General features: G+C 40.1%; 1 protein-coding gene across 4 annotated transcripts in view; it reads right to left on the bottom strand.

Annotated features, from left to right (window-relative positions):
* Positions 1-15,565, bottom strand: part of LOC140951195 (uncharacterized) — a 187,889-nt gene that overhangs the window by 103,069 nt on the left and 69,255 nt on the right. The gene's annotated exons all lie outside the window — the stretch shown is intronic.

The raw sequence follows: 15,565 nt of genomic DNA, 5'->3' as shown, positions 1-15,565 counted from the left end.
TTTCAAATAGTTTTAGTGCCAGCCTAAGATTCAGGGGCACCCAACGACAATTTTCGGATAAATATCTGTTGGGAAGGCGATTTGAGATCTAGAATTTTCGGAACATTTGTTGTAAAATTTCTTGCTTGCCTGCCTCTCCTAGGATTTTCGAACATCTAAAAAATGGTAAAATTACCCATTTTCAACAGATTTTTACCCTAAAAAGGTCAACTAGACTTTTCGGGAGCCTTTTTTCTGGCTGAAATTTTCGAACAGGTAAGTTTTGATCCCCACAATTTTAAGATCACCAGACTTTCAGCTAGGAAATCAGAACAGATGAAAAATTTATAGGGGATAAAAATATGCCCATATCCACCGTTTAAATACTAAAACACGTTTAACAATGCTATGTTTAAGTGGTTTTGAACTATATTCTCGTTGGGTGCCCCTGAAGATTTGCCACCATACGACATTTTTGACGGACGATGGAAATCATGAGCCGAGAGAAATTTTTCCTGCTGACCTAATTACCCATCCAAAAACGGACTCATTTTAGAAAGTCTCTGCCAGTCTCAGAGAATGCAGTTTGCATTCGAATTTACACTCCCCTCACTTCTGTATTAAAGTCTGGAAATCGATATTATCTACCATTTCTAAATGTTTCTTTTGAAAGTAGAAATTCATATTGGGTAAAGCGCGCGGCAGGAAAAAGTAATTTTTTAGACTAGAATATACTAAGGTCGGTAAGGGAAATTGCAAAAATTGCAAGGAAATAGTAAAAAAAATTGGAAGAATCATGACCACTGCTGAAAGCTGTGTTTATCGCTGTTGAGCTTCCTCATAGCGTACCGTCAATAGTAAACAATGCAATGCCAACATACGTAACTCACGCGCTTAAATAACAGTCTGGATAGCGTCCTTTATTGCGGCGTCGGCTGTTGGTTATAGGGTCACATAGCGGGTCAAATACGAAAATCCGAAGTAACATTCAATGCTCCAAATCGAACGATGTAATTAGATTATAGGTATGAGAATATAGAGGGTAGCAGGAAACATCTAGCAACCAAGGTACTTGGAGGCCCGATTCACGCGCCGTTCTTCACAGAAGAAGAGTCAATTTGAAACGGCAGTTTAACAGCGTTCATGCAGACCCCGAACTTCAAATTTTAGCCAACTAACTGCATAATTTTGAAAAAAAAAAGATATATTCTTACTGCATTTTGAAGCTTTAGTTCGGTTCGATTAAAGATTGGCAGTCCTAAATCCTATAAAGTACGGCGTCAACCGAGCATAAGATGTCAACAATTGTTTATCGGATTGTACTTAACAGTAACTAAACATAAAAGTGTTCAGAACGGTTTAAACTGTTATAAACAAAGCAAAATTTTAGCAAAAGCTACGCGTTTTTTGCACATTGCTCCAGTGTGTCTATTCATAGTGAAACCAATCTCGTAACCAGAGTCTTCAGTCTTTTTTGGTCAACGGACAACGCGTTGCCCGCTGACTAAAAAGAAAGGAGACTCTGGGTACGCCTCGATTGGAGTTAAACTAAAGCCTCGTTGACCAGCGGTTTCATGAGAACGGTGCTCCTGGTGTTTGTCGCCATGACAGCCTAGGGACAGCTGCGGGAGTGACGATAACAGACCCTTGGTTTGTTGGACGGGACCTGCAGCAGCCGCAACAACAGCAACCGGTGATGATTAGTACAATGATGAATAATAGAGGTCCACCAATCACTGCCGCCTTTGCAATATCGGAAAAGTTGTACCACCACCCGAAGATCCCTACTCGCACAAAAACACGGTTTAAATTAAAAATAGATTCACCGATACTTAATTAATTAAACACTAAAAAATGAGTGTTTTTTGGTATTGCGGAAACCATTGTTGGAATTTGCTTTTGAACTGTGGTATGGGTATTTTTCAGTGTATTTTCAATCTTTTGTGCTTCGTCAAATGGTGATTGACTGGCCAGCACCAATAAACTTCCCTAAAATTGTACCCGCTCCGCTCGAAATCAATAATTCTCGAAAAATATTTGGCTCCTATTTCCCCTCTCATCTACAAACATGACTCCGAAAACAGAGAGAAATTAAGCACTCTGTGAAACTCGTCATATTTTCATCGTAGAATAAGCGTACTTCTGCTCATAAAAAGAGAGTTTAAGCTTCGCGTATACGGCAAACGGCAGACGTCAGATTTAAGTTGAGAATTTCTCAAAAGAAAAAATGAGCAGATAAAAGCAGCTCAGAACAATTCTTATGGATGAAAAAATTGTGTGAAGAACTAATAGGTGTAGAAATAATGAACAGTAAACTGCACGTAAAGAGGGAACTTGGTCACGTGGTACAAAGTCACGTTTGCCGTTTGACGTAAACGTGATGCTTAACCTCTCTGATAAAAAATAAGTGTTTTTTTTTTTTTAACTAAAATCATGCTCATGATCAGTACTCACCGCACTGGAAATGGGGAGATCTCCCTGCATCACAGTGACTTTCACTGGATAAACACTCTTTCCTAACACTTCTCCACCGGCCAAAAGGTTCACCTGTTGAAACAAAGAATAGTTTGCAAGTTTCATTTCGTAAATCGCAGTCAACATTAGCCTTCAATGATAGCATTGCACTAAGAGAGGGTTTTTGGAACTTGGAAATGGCCTATTTTTGTATTTACCGTGACGTAATCTCTAACCCCCCCCCCCCCCCCCCCCTCCCCCGCCTCCCCTAAACAGTAAACAATGCCGTCACGATGAATTTGGCCAATAAAATCACTGTAAAATACCAGAAACATTAATGACGACGTTGGAAGAGCAGAATCGGCATGAAAAAGGTGTACAGACGTGGTGAATATATAATAGTGTCCTCAGTGAGAAGAGCCCCCCTACCCTCGGCTACATCATTTATTGGCACGGAAGCAAAGATGTTGGTATTTTAAGTGTGTCTTTTGAGCAGCTTGAAGTTCTTTTTAATGGTCCGGTTTTTAGGTGCGATGGAATGCGGTGCTGACCAAGTGGATCACGGGTTCAGAGGATGGAACTATTCGTATTTGGGTATGTGATGATTTTTTAACAGCAAGAAACCGATATCTCCCATTTAGTGAATCAATAAGCTGGCTATTTGCTGACATCACATGACGTCATGCAAAAAACTGAAAAGACATAGCCTGCAAAACAGCCCCTATTTTTGTGTACGTGAACTCGCCAACGCGATCAATCAATAAAGTCCTAGAGCGAAGATAAAACTGAAGAGTGAGATTAAGGAGAGAAACCTCATGCCTTCAAAAACCGATTTTTAGAAAGAAAACCGAATCTCTCTTTCTTTCAGTTGAAGTCTAGAAAAGACACTGAAAAAAAAAAAAACAATACTCACCATCCAAAAACACAAACTAACCAAAAATTGTTTTCTGCAACACCAAAAATCCACGGTGGCCAGCACCTGTTTTTACTACTAACTTGTTTGCAATCCACTCACGACAGAGAGCAGACGAAATGGCCTTCGATCTAGTTCTCATTGCCCAAGGAGCAGTGTCGGCACTTTGCATCGACCAGGTGAACGGTTGCATTGTAGCAGGAGTGCAAGAAATTATTAGGTGAGAAGAGAGGCCGTATTTACGAGGCGTATGTTCTCAGACCTCCGTGAGTTCAATGTGGTCACTCCAGACGTTAGCCTGCGTAGCTGGCGGTATTGTGTAGTAGTCGAGTGAGATTTGGCGGCGGAGCCGTTGTAATATAGTCGAGTGAGATTTGACGGCGGAGCCGTCACGAGCGACGAAGCCGCGTGAAATACCGCCTGCCAGAGAACCATGATTTTTCGAATGCCGCCCACTTTTGTCACCTTAGCTGATCGCAATTAAATCAGCCAGTCAAAGAGAAACCTGCAATTTGAAACTTCCGATTATTTTCGCGCGAGACAGTTTAGAAATAAGCGTTGACAGGCTAAACACGACTCCTAAGCTCGCGATAATGTGAAACGTGACCTTGTGAGTTTGCTTGAACGGAGGATTTTTTATTTTCTCGGCTTTCGCGCGAAGTTTACTAGCACTACACAGTGCATGTATCATTCTAAACTTTGACTGAGTAAATCTTTTTTTGCAACACCAGGCTTAACATTAAAAGGTCATGAAGCTGGTTTGTTACATGCATACTGAGTAACCATTTCCGGTGGTTTATTCTTCTGTAGGTGTTCCTGATAGGATTTGATCACAGATGCAGTTGTATAGTGTTTTAATTTTCTTTGACCTTTGTTTCTTACGGCTAAATAAAGACAATTCCAGCGCTGTGAAGTTTAAAGACGCCATTTCGGCAATTTGGTCATCAATTATGCTCTTTTTAAAGCGGAAATCACAATCACTTTACATGTACGTCTTTTTCAGTTTGCCATCTGCTCCCTAAATTGGGAAATATATGCGAAGGCTCATCTAACATGATTGACATATGTATGGCCCTCGACCAATCCGTTTCCCCGCACACTGGTGTGCGGACTATTCAAAATACCGGGGTTTTCTGGCAGGCGGTATTTCAACCGCCTCGTCCCTACTCTCTTTTTTTGGAACACGGCTCCGCCGCCAAAACTTTAATCTCGCACCCACACAATACCGCCAGCTACGCAGGCTATCCAGACGTTTAACCAATCAGAATGCGATACCAGTGCGTGTAGCCACTGTTGATCACGGGAAAAAGCGCGGGTTCAAGGAAGTCTCGATTGGTTTTGTGTTTTCTTCTGATTAATGGAGAAAGTGCCTTGAGATTATTTAGCTATCACAATGGCCCAAACTTTTTGCGTAGTTCCCACTTTTGTGTCTTTTACACACTTTTCATTTCCGCTCGAACTCAATTATCGCACAGGAAATAAGAATCTTTAAACAGTCTCTTGTTTCCCGACTGGTCATTGTGAGATTGCACGGAGACAACCTCGTTTCCACGGTTCTCTGTTACTCGTTCCTACAGGGAAGAGTAGAAGAAGAAGAACCCTGGGAACGATTATGAAATTGGGGCGATTTTGTTCCCAATTACACCATGGGCTTATCTGGTCGTGCAATCGCTTATTTGGTCAGTTACTACAAAGTTGGGCAGAACCTAGGTCCAAATCCGTCCCCTAAAAACCGTCCCATCGGGCAATTCGGCTCAACAACGACCCAGTCTCGCGTGCAACCTTTAAGTAGCCAATCATTTTTTACATTTTGGCGGAAATTAAGAGATAAGATGGCTGCTGACTTGTCACCAGTCGTCTTCGCGTGACGAGCACGGCGAGGGCAGAGGGTGGTGGGAAGGGAGAAGATAAGTCTCTCTCGATCTCCCGCGCTTTCCTCCTTCCCATCACACACCGCGCACCACTTGGGAGAGGCTGTGAGAGTCGACTGGAGACGAGTCAGAGATGGCTGGTGGTAAAATTAATTTTTGTTGTTTTATTTTGTGTTTCTTATTCCTTCCTTTTTGTCTAGGTGTTTTGACTCTGTAGAGAGAAATGTCATTTACTGAATATTTTTTCGTTCCCCAGAGTATATGATCCAGAAAGTCGTAAAATCGTTCAGAAGAATCTTGGGCACAATGATTCCGTACGCTGCATTATTCACATTCCCGAGAGGAGTCAGGTTTTACTATAAAATAATTCATTTGTTTGTTTATTTGTTTTTTTGTGTGTGCTTTGGTCTGCGAGGGAAAACTGAGCGAGTAAAAACATAAGTACCAAGCAGAAGGAGTAAGAGTATCGGATAATGATTTCGATACCGTTAGCGGGTATTGAAAAAATCGGGAAAGGGTATCCTACGTTTAAACTATTCTTAGTGTTTGTTTTTAAGAGTATGAAAAATTGATCTATCCTGCGAGCAGAGTCTGCTTGCAGGGTAAAATTGATCTCAATTTTTTCGATATTTGGAGCGGTTATCATAAAAAATATCATGAGAGAGTATTATCTCGTGTAAACAAGTTTTCTTTGTTTGTTTCTTTATTTGCCATAGTATGTTTCTGCTTCGTGGGATAAGACAGTTCGAATTTGGAACGCGTACAAGAAATGTAAGATAGTAGCTGTTAATTTTTGTGCTTTATTATGAATTATATTTTCTGAAAGTTAACTTACACGTGCACATTGTTCACAATTTCATTTTCTTCATTTTATTTTTAGCTCGCAAAAAACCTGCGAAAGACACGACAGAATTTGCTGACTCCTGATGTGGATGGCTCAGTTATATAAGAATGGCTAGAAAATAACATTTACCTGCCTACAGTGGAGTTCTAAAATATCAGAAACCTATTTATATTATATTTCTTATACACAAAACTGTAAAACTGTAAAATATGTAAATATTAATTTCAATTCTATTTTATTTAAATTCATTTTTGTATTATAATATACGGAAGGAAGCAAAAAGCATGTAGTACTATAATCCCGTTGAGTTACAGTTGACAGTTGGATTAACATATTGTATCCGTTCAAAGGAGGCTACACGATGCGTTATTACTGGTTTGCAACCACGTGACAAGGCGGCCATGTCCGACATTGCCGCCTTGTCACGTGGTTGTACAATAAAATTTTTTCTCGAAGAATTTGCATGAAAATAGAGTTTAGTTCCAGAGGAGCGAAATGCTTTTGTTCTTGACCACTAACATGGCCGCCGTGATGTCACGTAAACTAGCAATTCAGCCTTAAGGCTTCTCTTAAAGTTCAGTAAACGGTCAAGTTAGGATTTGAGTCATAGAATTCAAAGTTACAATACCGTTTGATAGAACCTAAAGGCTAAATTATTATGAGCAGCACCACCGTAATGTAGTGCAAGCAGGTCACCTAAAATATTAACAACTGGCCTTAGCTGTTTGAAAGACCGGTAAATAGTGTTATCTACAGGGTTCTTTAAGATGATTTTTGGGTGGGGATGTGCCGCTGGGACCCTTGAACTCTTAGCCTATACCAGAGCTAGTTCAGCTAAATTTTGCTACCCCGCACTAGACGTTACTTCCCAACCCCCCTCCCCCCAATCCTAGAGTAGGTGTTTTCCAGAAACTACTGAGAACACTAGCACAATCCAGCCAAACCAAAACCGTTTTGATTTTTTTATATTTTTGAGTGGCAATTCCCTGTTTTCCTAGTCTACACTAAAATCTTCAACCAATTGATCAGTTTCCGGGAAAATGATACCCTCTTCTAGACCCAAACTCTCTGATTTATATACCCTATTCCAGAGTAAACTGCTTGAAAACCATACCCTTCACAGCGGCACATTCCTATATAGCCCACATATGGTAGTACCCCCCCCCCCCCCCCACCCCACTCCCAATGGATAGCGCAATTGGTTTCCGGAACAGTTATTCACTGGATAGTGGTTTTCTCCGGTAGATAACACTATCCAGCTTTTGAACAACCGAGGTCTGACGAGTGAGATCAAGTTTTAGTTCTTCTGATGAATCAAAGGTACACCTTCCTCGTGTCTTGCTCTCCTTAGTCTGGTGGTGAACCAGTGAATTAGCTTTATTAAACCCATCATCAACCGAACGAGCTGCGACATCAGTAACAAGGTAAGGAAAATGATAAGCGTTAATGGAATGACGCCCAGTAGAATCGCTTCGGCCCAAACACAGCGGTATACATGTTGTTTTTGAAGACCTTGATACTCAGTTCCTGCGGAGTAATACGATGCTACTCCGACATTTAATATTGCTATGACGACCAATGTTGCCAAGGAAACAGTCTCGGCTAGGTTGGCCAAGTACTTTGCAAAGGGCTTTGTGTGGAGGTGGTGTAAAAGGAAGATAAGACACGTGATGGCAAGGCAAACAGACCGTAGGAAGGTTTGTGTCATGAACCAACCAATCAGGATTAAGATAAATCGCCGGCCAATCAGAATGCTTTCCCAGTAGATCTTGCCTGGTGTTTGGTCGTCTTGGTTTTGCTTGGAAAATGGTGCGCTTAGAACTTCGAGGATAGAGGCCTCTAAAGAGCATTGGAGAGATGTTTCACGATCCTCTTTAATATCAACAATGGACGACTTTGATTTCAGTTTTTGGGAGAAAAGCGGCCGCTTTAACGCTTTCTTTACGTATACAACACCGGCATAAAGCAGGTATGGAAGAGGAAAAACGCAAGCCAGTAGAAACTTCTTCGCTGAAATTTGTCGCCGATGCAGGCGCAAGGAGCCGTCATAAAGCATGAATATAAAGGGAAATAAAAACAGAATAATGACTGCTATAGTGCTCTTTTGCCACCATTGATAGCACGTGATTTCCGCGTTGTAGTACCATCGATGCACGTACTGTATTTCTACACAGCACAGTAGCCTCATTGTGGTCCCTGTCACTGATGAGTACCCTAGCAACACGCTCTCAAGGATCGCTCCCAGGTATGGACCTTTTAAGGGAAACACTGGAGTACGCTTGCGCAGTTTGTTAAGCCCGCTGTGCAGAAGGTAAATAAACAGTATTGCCAAGAAGATTACCATGACGACAAACACTTGAGTCATTGTTTTGGTCAGCGGCGTGAGACCTGCAAAAGGGCAAATATTCCAGTCGCTATGAGGATATAGTTTAAAGTCGAAAATGCTTGTTATTGGAAATACAATCTTATCTGTTAATAATTCTCCTGCACCATATGATGGAACAGTCAACAGTCCTGCAACTTGATAAAAATAAAAGAGAATTTTCAGGTAACCGTGGGAAGAAAACGATGACATAGCTATTGATTTCTGCCCATTTTCCGATTTGTCGACGTCGTGGTAATCTTTTCGGCTGTTACTTGAGATGAACCATGTTAACATTTTCATTATCTTTTGAAAAACTGGAGGTTTACGGATAAGGTAAAACGCGAATAACATTGCGCAAATGAAAAATACGATCAGGTACCAGAGATGAGTGCATTCGTCGTCCCGAGCACAGTTAGTGTGGAATAACGCCTCACTGAAATTCTCCTTACAACTGCCACAGAGAATCCCTGTCCGGTTACCTTGACAACCAGACTTCTGATAGCTTTCATTGTGGTAATGGCACTTTTGATTGACAGCTGGGCAGCAGTACCCATGTGGGCACAACTGAAAATGTACCGAGTCACCCATGGGGTACCCCCAGAAATTTGGCCTTGCCGCCACTTCCTCGGTACAGTTGCCTCCATCGGGACATGGTAGGCACTGTACGCTGTGCTTCATTTTCAGACCTCTACTTGAGCCCCTTTTTATACTGTACGTGCTTATAGAGCAGGGCTTAGTAAGAATAGAGAACCATGTTACCCACGTGGTCTTCTTGTTAATGGTTTCCCAATGTGAAAAGTTATGGAATATCAGCTTGCTTCCTACCGGGGATTGAATTTTCACGGAATGGTCGATAGAAACATTGTTTGCACCCTCAACAAAGATTAGACCCTCTCCGTCATAGCTGAGGGGATCAGAAATAAACGAGCTCTCGGTAACACTTATGTTTCCAAAACTTGTAACCTTTACATGATATGGCTGCTCTTCTGTTGTGTTAAAGATGTTAGACTTTTCAGACTGGTAAAACTTCGTTTTGAAAATTCTTAATCTGGTCGAACGTAGCTGAACTGACAAATGAGATCCGTAGGCGCCTCCAAAGTTGTTTTTAAAAGAACAGTTTTCAATTCGGACTACATCAGCGTTAACTATTGATAACGCGCTTTTTGCGACACCAGAATTTCCACGAAACAGGGTGTTGTTCATGGCTACTATTGCACCTAAACTGATCACACTGGTATCCAGGCAAAGGTCAGACCTGCCAGAAATCTCTAACACCCCTGACTGGCAAAAATTGTCCTCGAAGGCACTCCCTTGAAAACTCAAGAAATATGGCGATTGATTCATAGACACTTGGAAAATATTACTTTTCCCTCTGCAGTTGTTTCTTAGGATCGAGACGTTGGTTAGCTTAAAACTTGCGTTGCTCTTACTTCCTGCGTTGAGACTTATCATAAAGTTGTCATTGTCGCTTATCAAAGTATTCTCCAAGGATACGTCACCTGCGTGTTGAAAGAATACCCCTCCTCCAGCGTTATGTTGAATGGTACAAGAATCGATCTTCAAGAAGCCTTTGAAGAGGACCAAAATGTCGTATTGGGCGGGAGAAATGGCTTTATTTTGAATAAACTTGGTGTTGTGTATTTTCACACGCGCTTGGGGTGACGTTAACAAAACTAAATGCAAGGTCCCTGTCTCTACAGCGCCTGAATTCCTAATGAATTCACAGTTAAGGAATAAAATGTCTCGATAAAGTGTTTTCAACAAGTTAACTTTTATAGCTCCAGCAATCTTTTGTTCGGCAGTATTTTTGACGAAGCTGGTGTTTATAAGTAGGAGATCCTTCATGTAATCCACATAGAATGCCATGGCTCCACCCCCACCAAAGCTACATAAGCGATCCACATTAATGTAAATTTTATTTCCAATGAAATTTGAATCGTGAATATTGATAGTGGCATTGTTTAGATAAGAATCCATTGTTCCAACAGCCAACGCGCCACCAGATGTACCAGAGCCTTCGTTTTGAATAAAATGACATCTTTTGATGTCCAGCTTTAGTAAAGTTAACTCAGTGAATGCGCATGCGCCACCGTTAATCCCCGCATTGGAGCGAAAAAGTGTCCTCGACATGAAAACGAGGGCTCCGTGTCTGAATCCTTTAACACTTAGGGCTCCTCCATCTCTATCTTCCATTGACGTTGCCATTTTATTTTCGAAAAACGTACCCCTAGTAATTTCAAGTTGAACCGAGTTTCCATCACGAATGTTGATAGCCCTGCCACCATTTTGCCTGAAGTGAATCTTCGTTAAGTTTGTGACAGAAGTGCCTCTGATGTCAATCACACTTTCTCTTACACAGTTATTGTCAATACTCCCGAACTTCATCTGCATTATTATGAGTCCATTTCTTCCCGATCGAATTTCCATACATGCTTTTCCAGAACACATGAGAACAGTTGTTTCTTAAGACATTGATATTCTTTAAGTTAACTTGAATTTGAGCGGACAAGCTTTGCGGTGAAATACTCAGGAGCGCGCTCTCTAAGCTGTTCATACGGAGCTTATTTTCAGTGAAGAACGTATCTGTTATGTTCAAGTTCACCGAATCACCGCGAATCTTGATGCCACTGCCACTGATGTTGTAGAACGTGCACCCAGAAATACTAATAGTTCCAGTGAAACCACGTGAAAAATTAAGAGAAAAAGCGTCATTAGAACTATTAACAAACATGACCCCTGACATCTTAAGAGAACAATCGACAAGATTCAGGGAGGTATTTACGAAAGTGATTCCCTCCAAAAAGATACCGCCGGAAGAGCTGTTTCTGAAATCGCAAGAAAGTTGCAAGCTTTTGTTTCTACAAGCAACAAAAGCTTGAGTTGTGTAGCTGGCAATCGAAACACCGACCATGTACGGTATGTGCATTCTTGTGTCGACATCGCAGGGGTATGGATCACGTGACGTTCCCGCCCCGTCGATGTTGATGACGTTGCCTTCGTGCGCAAGCGTAGTTGCTTGGTAGATATGTTTACAAGGGTGAGACTTTACTAGGCCACAACCGTCTTCAACAGTTCCATTGAGTCTAGATACGTACCACTGACTGGTAGAGACACCTAGTCAGATTAAACCAAAACAAAACACTGATAAGGGCATGTTTTTACCTTTTGTGTACCGGTATACACTGTATACCACAGTCCATCATCCCAGGGAGTCCATCTCTTATGCAAGGCCTGGGTAAGTGCAAACCGGAAAAGGAACCGGAAGCTGGGTTCAAATAATGAAGGTTATTTTTCGTAGTAGCTTATATACAGTAAAAAACAAAGGATACTCAGAAGGCGTGGTTGCTAAACGTTCTGTTCAGAGTTGCAACTTGCAAAGAAGTACAATTTAGCTGTTTATAGGCTATGTTACGAGAAAATTTAAATGTTAAAAGGTAATTCTTGCAAGCTATGCATCCCTCTTTGGCGCCTCATCTTCATGGCGACTGCCTAGAAATTATACAGCAACTGCATCGCTGTCACGAACAGGTTAATAGTTAAACGTGTTGTGCTGTAAACACGTGCCTGCTTGGCCATCTTTTTGTGCTGTATACAAATTTTTTTTTTCGCCTTTCTTTGCAGCATCCTGTTGGGAAATTCCTAGGCGAGTGCAATGATATCAAAAGAGCATTGAATAGGTGTTTAAAAGAGGAGGTATTTAAGTCTTTTTTATCTGATATCCATTTCACTTCATTGGTTGAGGGGAGATGTGTTATGTAATTCTAACTGTGATTGTGAGGACGAAATTCTCTGGTTTTGCCATATGGTAATATTTGTAGTAGAATTTTTATAAAAAGAGGTTTTAAAATTTTGATTTTGAACATTATCAGGGGTGTGAATGATAAATCAGGCAATAAATATGTTTATAAAAATTAATAATGATGATTAAATTGAGTGGTTGTTCATCCAGCTCAGCCCTGACTGAATTGAGTGACGAATTTGAGACATAACAGAAATGAGAATTTGTGAAATTGTGGGATTTGTTGTCATCCTCTACGAGAACAAGATGAAAAATGCTTCTGTACCAAAAATCAGTGTGTTTTTCACCAATTGACGGTGAGATACTAGCATTTCTATGTTCTCACACCTGCATGTAAATGCTTCAAAAGCCAATTTTAGAGGATTTGTATGGAGTCTTAAATAACTATCTCTGTGCATGTATTAGGTATAAGCAGCAGGTCTGAGAGTAAAACCTTACCAAATTCTTACATGTAAAAGTAAAGGAAGAGTGGCAGTATACTGGCCCAACTACCAATCACGTGTACCATCTCTGTTCACAATAATTATTGACTCTATAATTAGCCCGGGTAGTAAGCATTTCCATACAAGTTATTGCACATCTGCAATTTTTTTTTTTTACAATAACTCAAGTGGATGAGTAATAACTACGGCCGAAATGGTTGCTACACAGGCTACTTGCCAATTTGGATCCACACTTTATTGCGTTAATAATTTAATATTGTTAGTTTTATACCTGACTTTATCCACTGGGGTGACAGGCAAGGCTTCATGTAATAATCATGATGCCAAGAACATGATGTCTCCAAAGGAGATAAGGTCTTACTCATGATGCAATATTTATGGATCTTTAAACATCGTTTTATTTTTTATGACAGGATTTAAGAAAAAGAAGAAGAAACCAAGAAGACGCAAAAAGAAGAAGAAAGACACTACAAGATTTGTGTTCAGCAAAACAGGAGTAAACACTAGGATTTGTCAACAGAGTTAAACATCAGAGATGCCTCATTCTTTTACAATTCAAGTAAGATAAGAGATGTTGGCATTCAGATGATAACCTATTTACAAATTATCTTCTGAAACATTGCTCTTTCTAGATGGCATGTTTGATTGTCAAAGTACTCTCTTTGACATTTTTATGACAATTTTTGTGAATGGTACAAATAACGGCAGAACATTCTGAGTAACTTTAAAGTCATTCCAAAGGGATTACTATCAGACTGCTGGAATCTTAGCATGTTTTGCACTATTAAAATGGGTAAATTGTGAGGAACATTGTCATAAATCATACTTACTGGTAACTAGTACAAGTCACAATTAAAAATGAACAATTTTTGTTACTAGAAATTGGATTTCTTTTTTGTGATTACTTAGTATGAAAATGGTAACTAGTATGAAAGTCTGAAATGTTACATTTACAGTATTACCATTGTTAATACTGTACTTAAAATTTGAAGCATGTCATATTTATAGTCTGTTAATTGCAACAGATCTAGTTATACAGATACATGCTCAGAAGAAAACCCATTCCAACAATTTTGGGTAGCAATAATTATATTTGGTAAAAAACTAGTTTTGTTAGACCCTAGAAATGTTAGTTGTTGGATGTTCAGCAATGTTCTTGCATTGTTAAGTCAATTCCTGGGGTAGCAATATTGAACATTCTGCTGAAATAATATCACAACATTGTTGCCTGATATTTCTTGCAAACGACAGCAACTATAATCTTCAATCATAGGGATCCCTAAAGCTCTGAAACTATAAAATCCAGGGAGTATAGCATGTTTCTTTTGTGAATTAAGCTTACGTCACCAGCAGGGGTCATGTAGCACTGCTGGAACACAGCCCTGTTGTTGTGTGAGGCATTCGGCTTAATATGACAGACAGTTATCTTGCAGTCCAGCGATCCTCACGGCAAAAGATAAACGTAAATTGAATGTTATTGATCCTTAATTCTTAATGATGTGGCAGTCCATTGATTCAAAGTTGATTTTGACAAAGAAAAAGAATAACTTGGAAGTGCAAATACACTTCAATTTCTTGATATACTGGGTACCTTCTTTGAGGTTTAATCTACTGAAAATGTTATTGTAGTCTCTACGATAACTAGTGAAAGAGAAACAATCAGTTTACTGCAACAAGAGGAAATTAACGGAATTCACTTTGCAAGCTTATACCTAGAGTTCTTTTAATTTGTTAACATGTTCCTAGCATTCATTTCAACACAATGAAGGGCTGGCAAAACATTAGTTGAGCTTTTGTGTTGTTTTCTTTACAAGTAGCCCAATGGTAAAGCAAAGTTTCATGGCTTGTTAAGAAAAATAACAGACTGAATACAGTTTGGGCTAGCTTCTTGGAGCCCCACCAGAGGCTAGTAAACTGAGTTAACGTCTTGCTCTTTGAGCAAACTGATTTGATTTTCTTTTGTGTGTCTCACCTTGTGCAAACATACGTGTAGTACAGCAATGGGGAGACATGAAGATTCTTCTGGGTTTCGAAACGGAGAAAACGGAGAAAACTGGGGAAAACCTGGAATACTGAGCAAAAAATTTCACCCAAATACAGGGTCACATCTCAATACGGGATACTGATAATGAGATCTATTGGGCGTCCCCCCCCCTCCCACCCGTCCTCTTTGCTCCCAGAAATGCAAAAAAAAATACATTCCCTACCTCTATAATTTACGGACACCTCTGTAAAGCGGACAATTGGTTCTGTCCCTTTGCTCTCTGTATTAAAGAGGTTTGACTGTAGAATAACATTCATTTTTAGCATACACTGTCCCACTGCAATTTGATCGGATACTTGAATGTCTCATAGTCAATTAGTTGATGCCCTCTGTGTTGGAACTAACTGCGTTGTCCTTATCAACAAGAATAGAATAATTTCTTTCACCATGGATAAGTTCGCCAAAGGATTCTTGTCTTTGCTGGTAAATGGAGCGAGTTTTACTCTGCTTCTGGTCCTGCTACCAGGGATTAGCACCAATAAAAGTGGTGCATGCAGTAACATTTTTATTTATTTACAATGATTGATTTGAAGTGCTAGGACGATAAAATGTTCGAATTTTGTTTTTGTTCAGACTGAAATGTTTTGTCCGATTGGAAGAAGAACACAATTTACAACCCAATTTTTTTTCTTCTCCCTATTGTATTTTTGTGCACTTTTAAACCTATTGACTTGAAAATGGTCATCTTATTTTGGTTTGACTTTTTAAGCTTTAGACTCTCGTTGTTATTCTATATTAATTATCAAAAATTCCGAATAGGGATGAGGAACTGAACCTATAATTGATTTACATTCCGCTCTTGCGGATTCGTCACTTTTCTGTTACGCAAACTGTCACCTCACGACGCTGATGG

The sequence above is a fragment of the Porites lutea genome, chromosome 10 (assembly GCF_958299795.1).
Source record: "Porites lutea chromosome 10, jaPorLute2.1, whole genome shotgun sequence".
In the NCBI taxonomy this organism is placed as follows: Eukaryota; Metazoa; Cnidaria; class Anthozoa; order Scleractinia; family Poritidae; genus Porites; species Porites lutea.
This window is presented reverse-complemented; position numbering and strand designations above follow the sequence as displayed.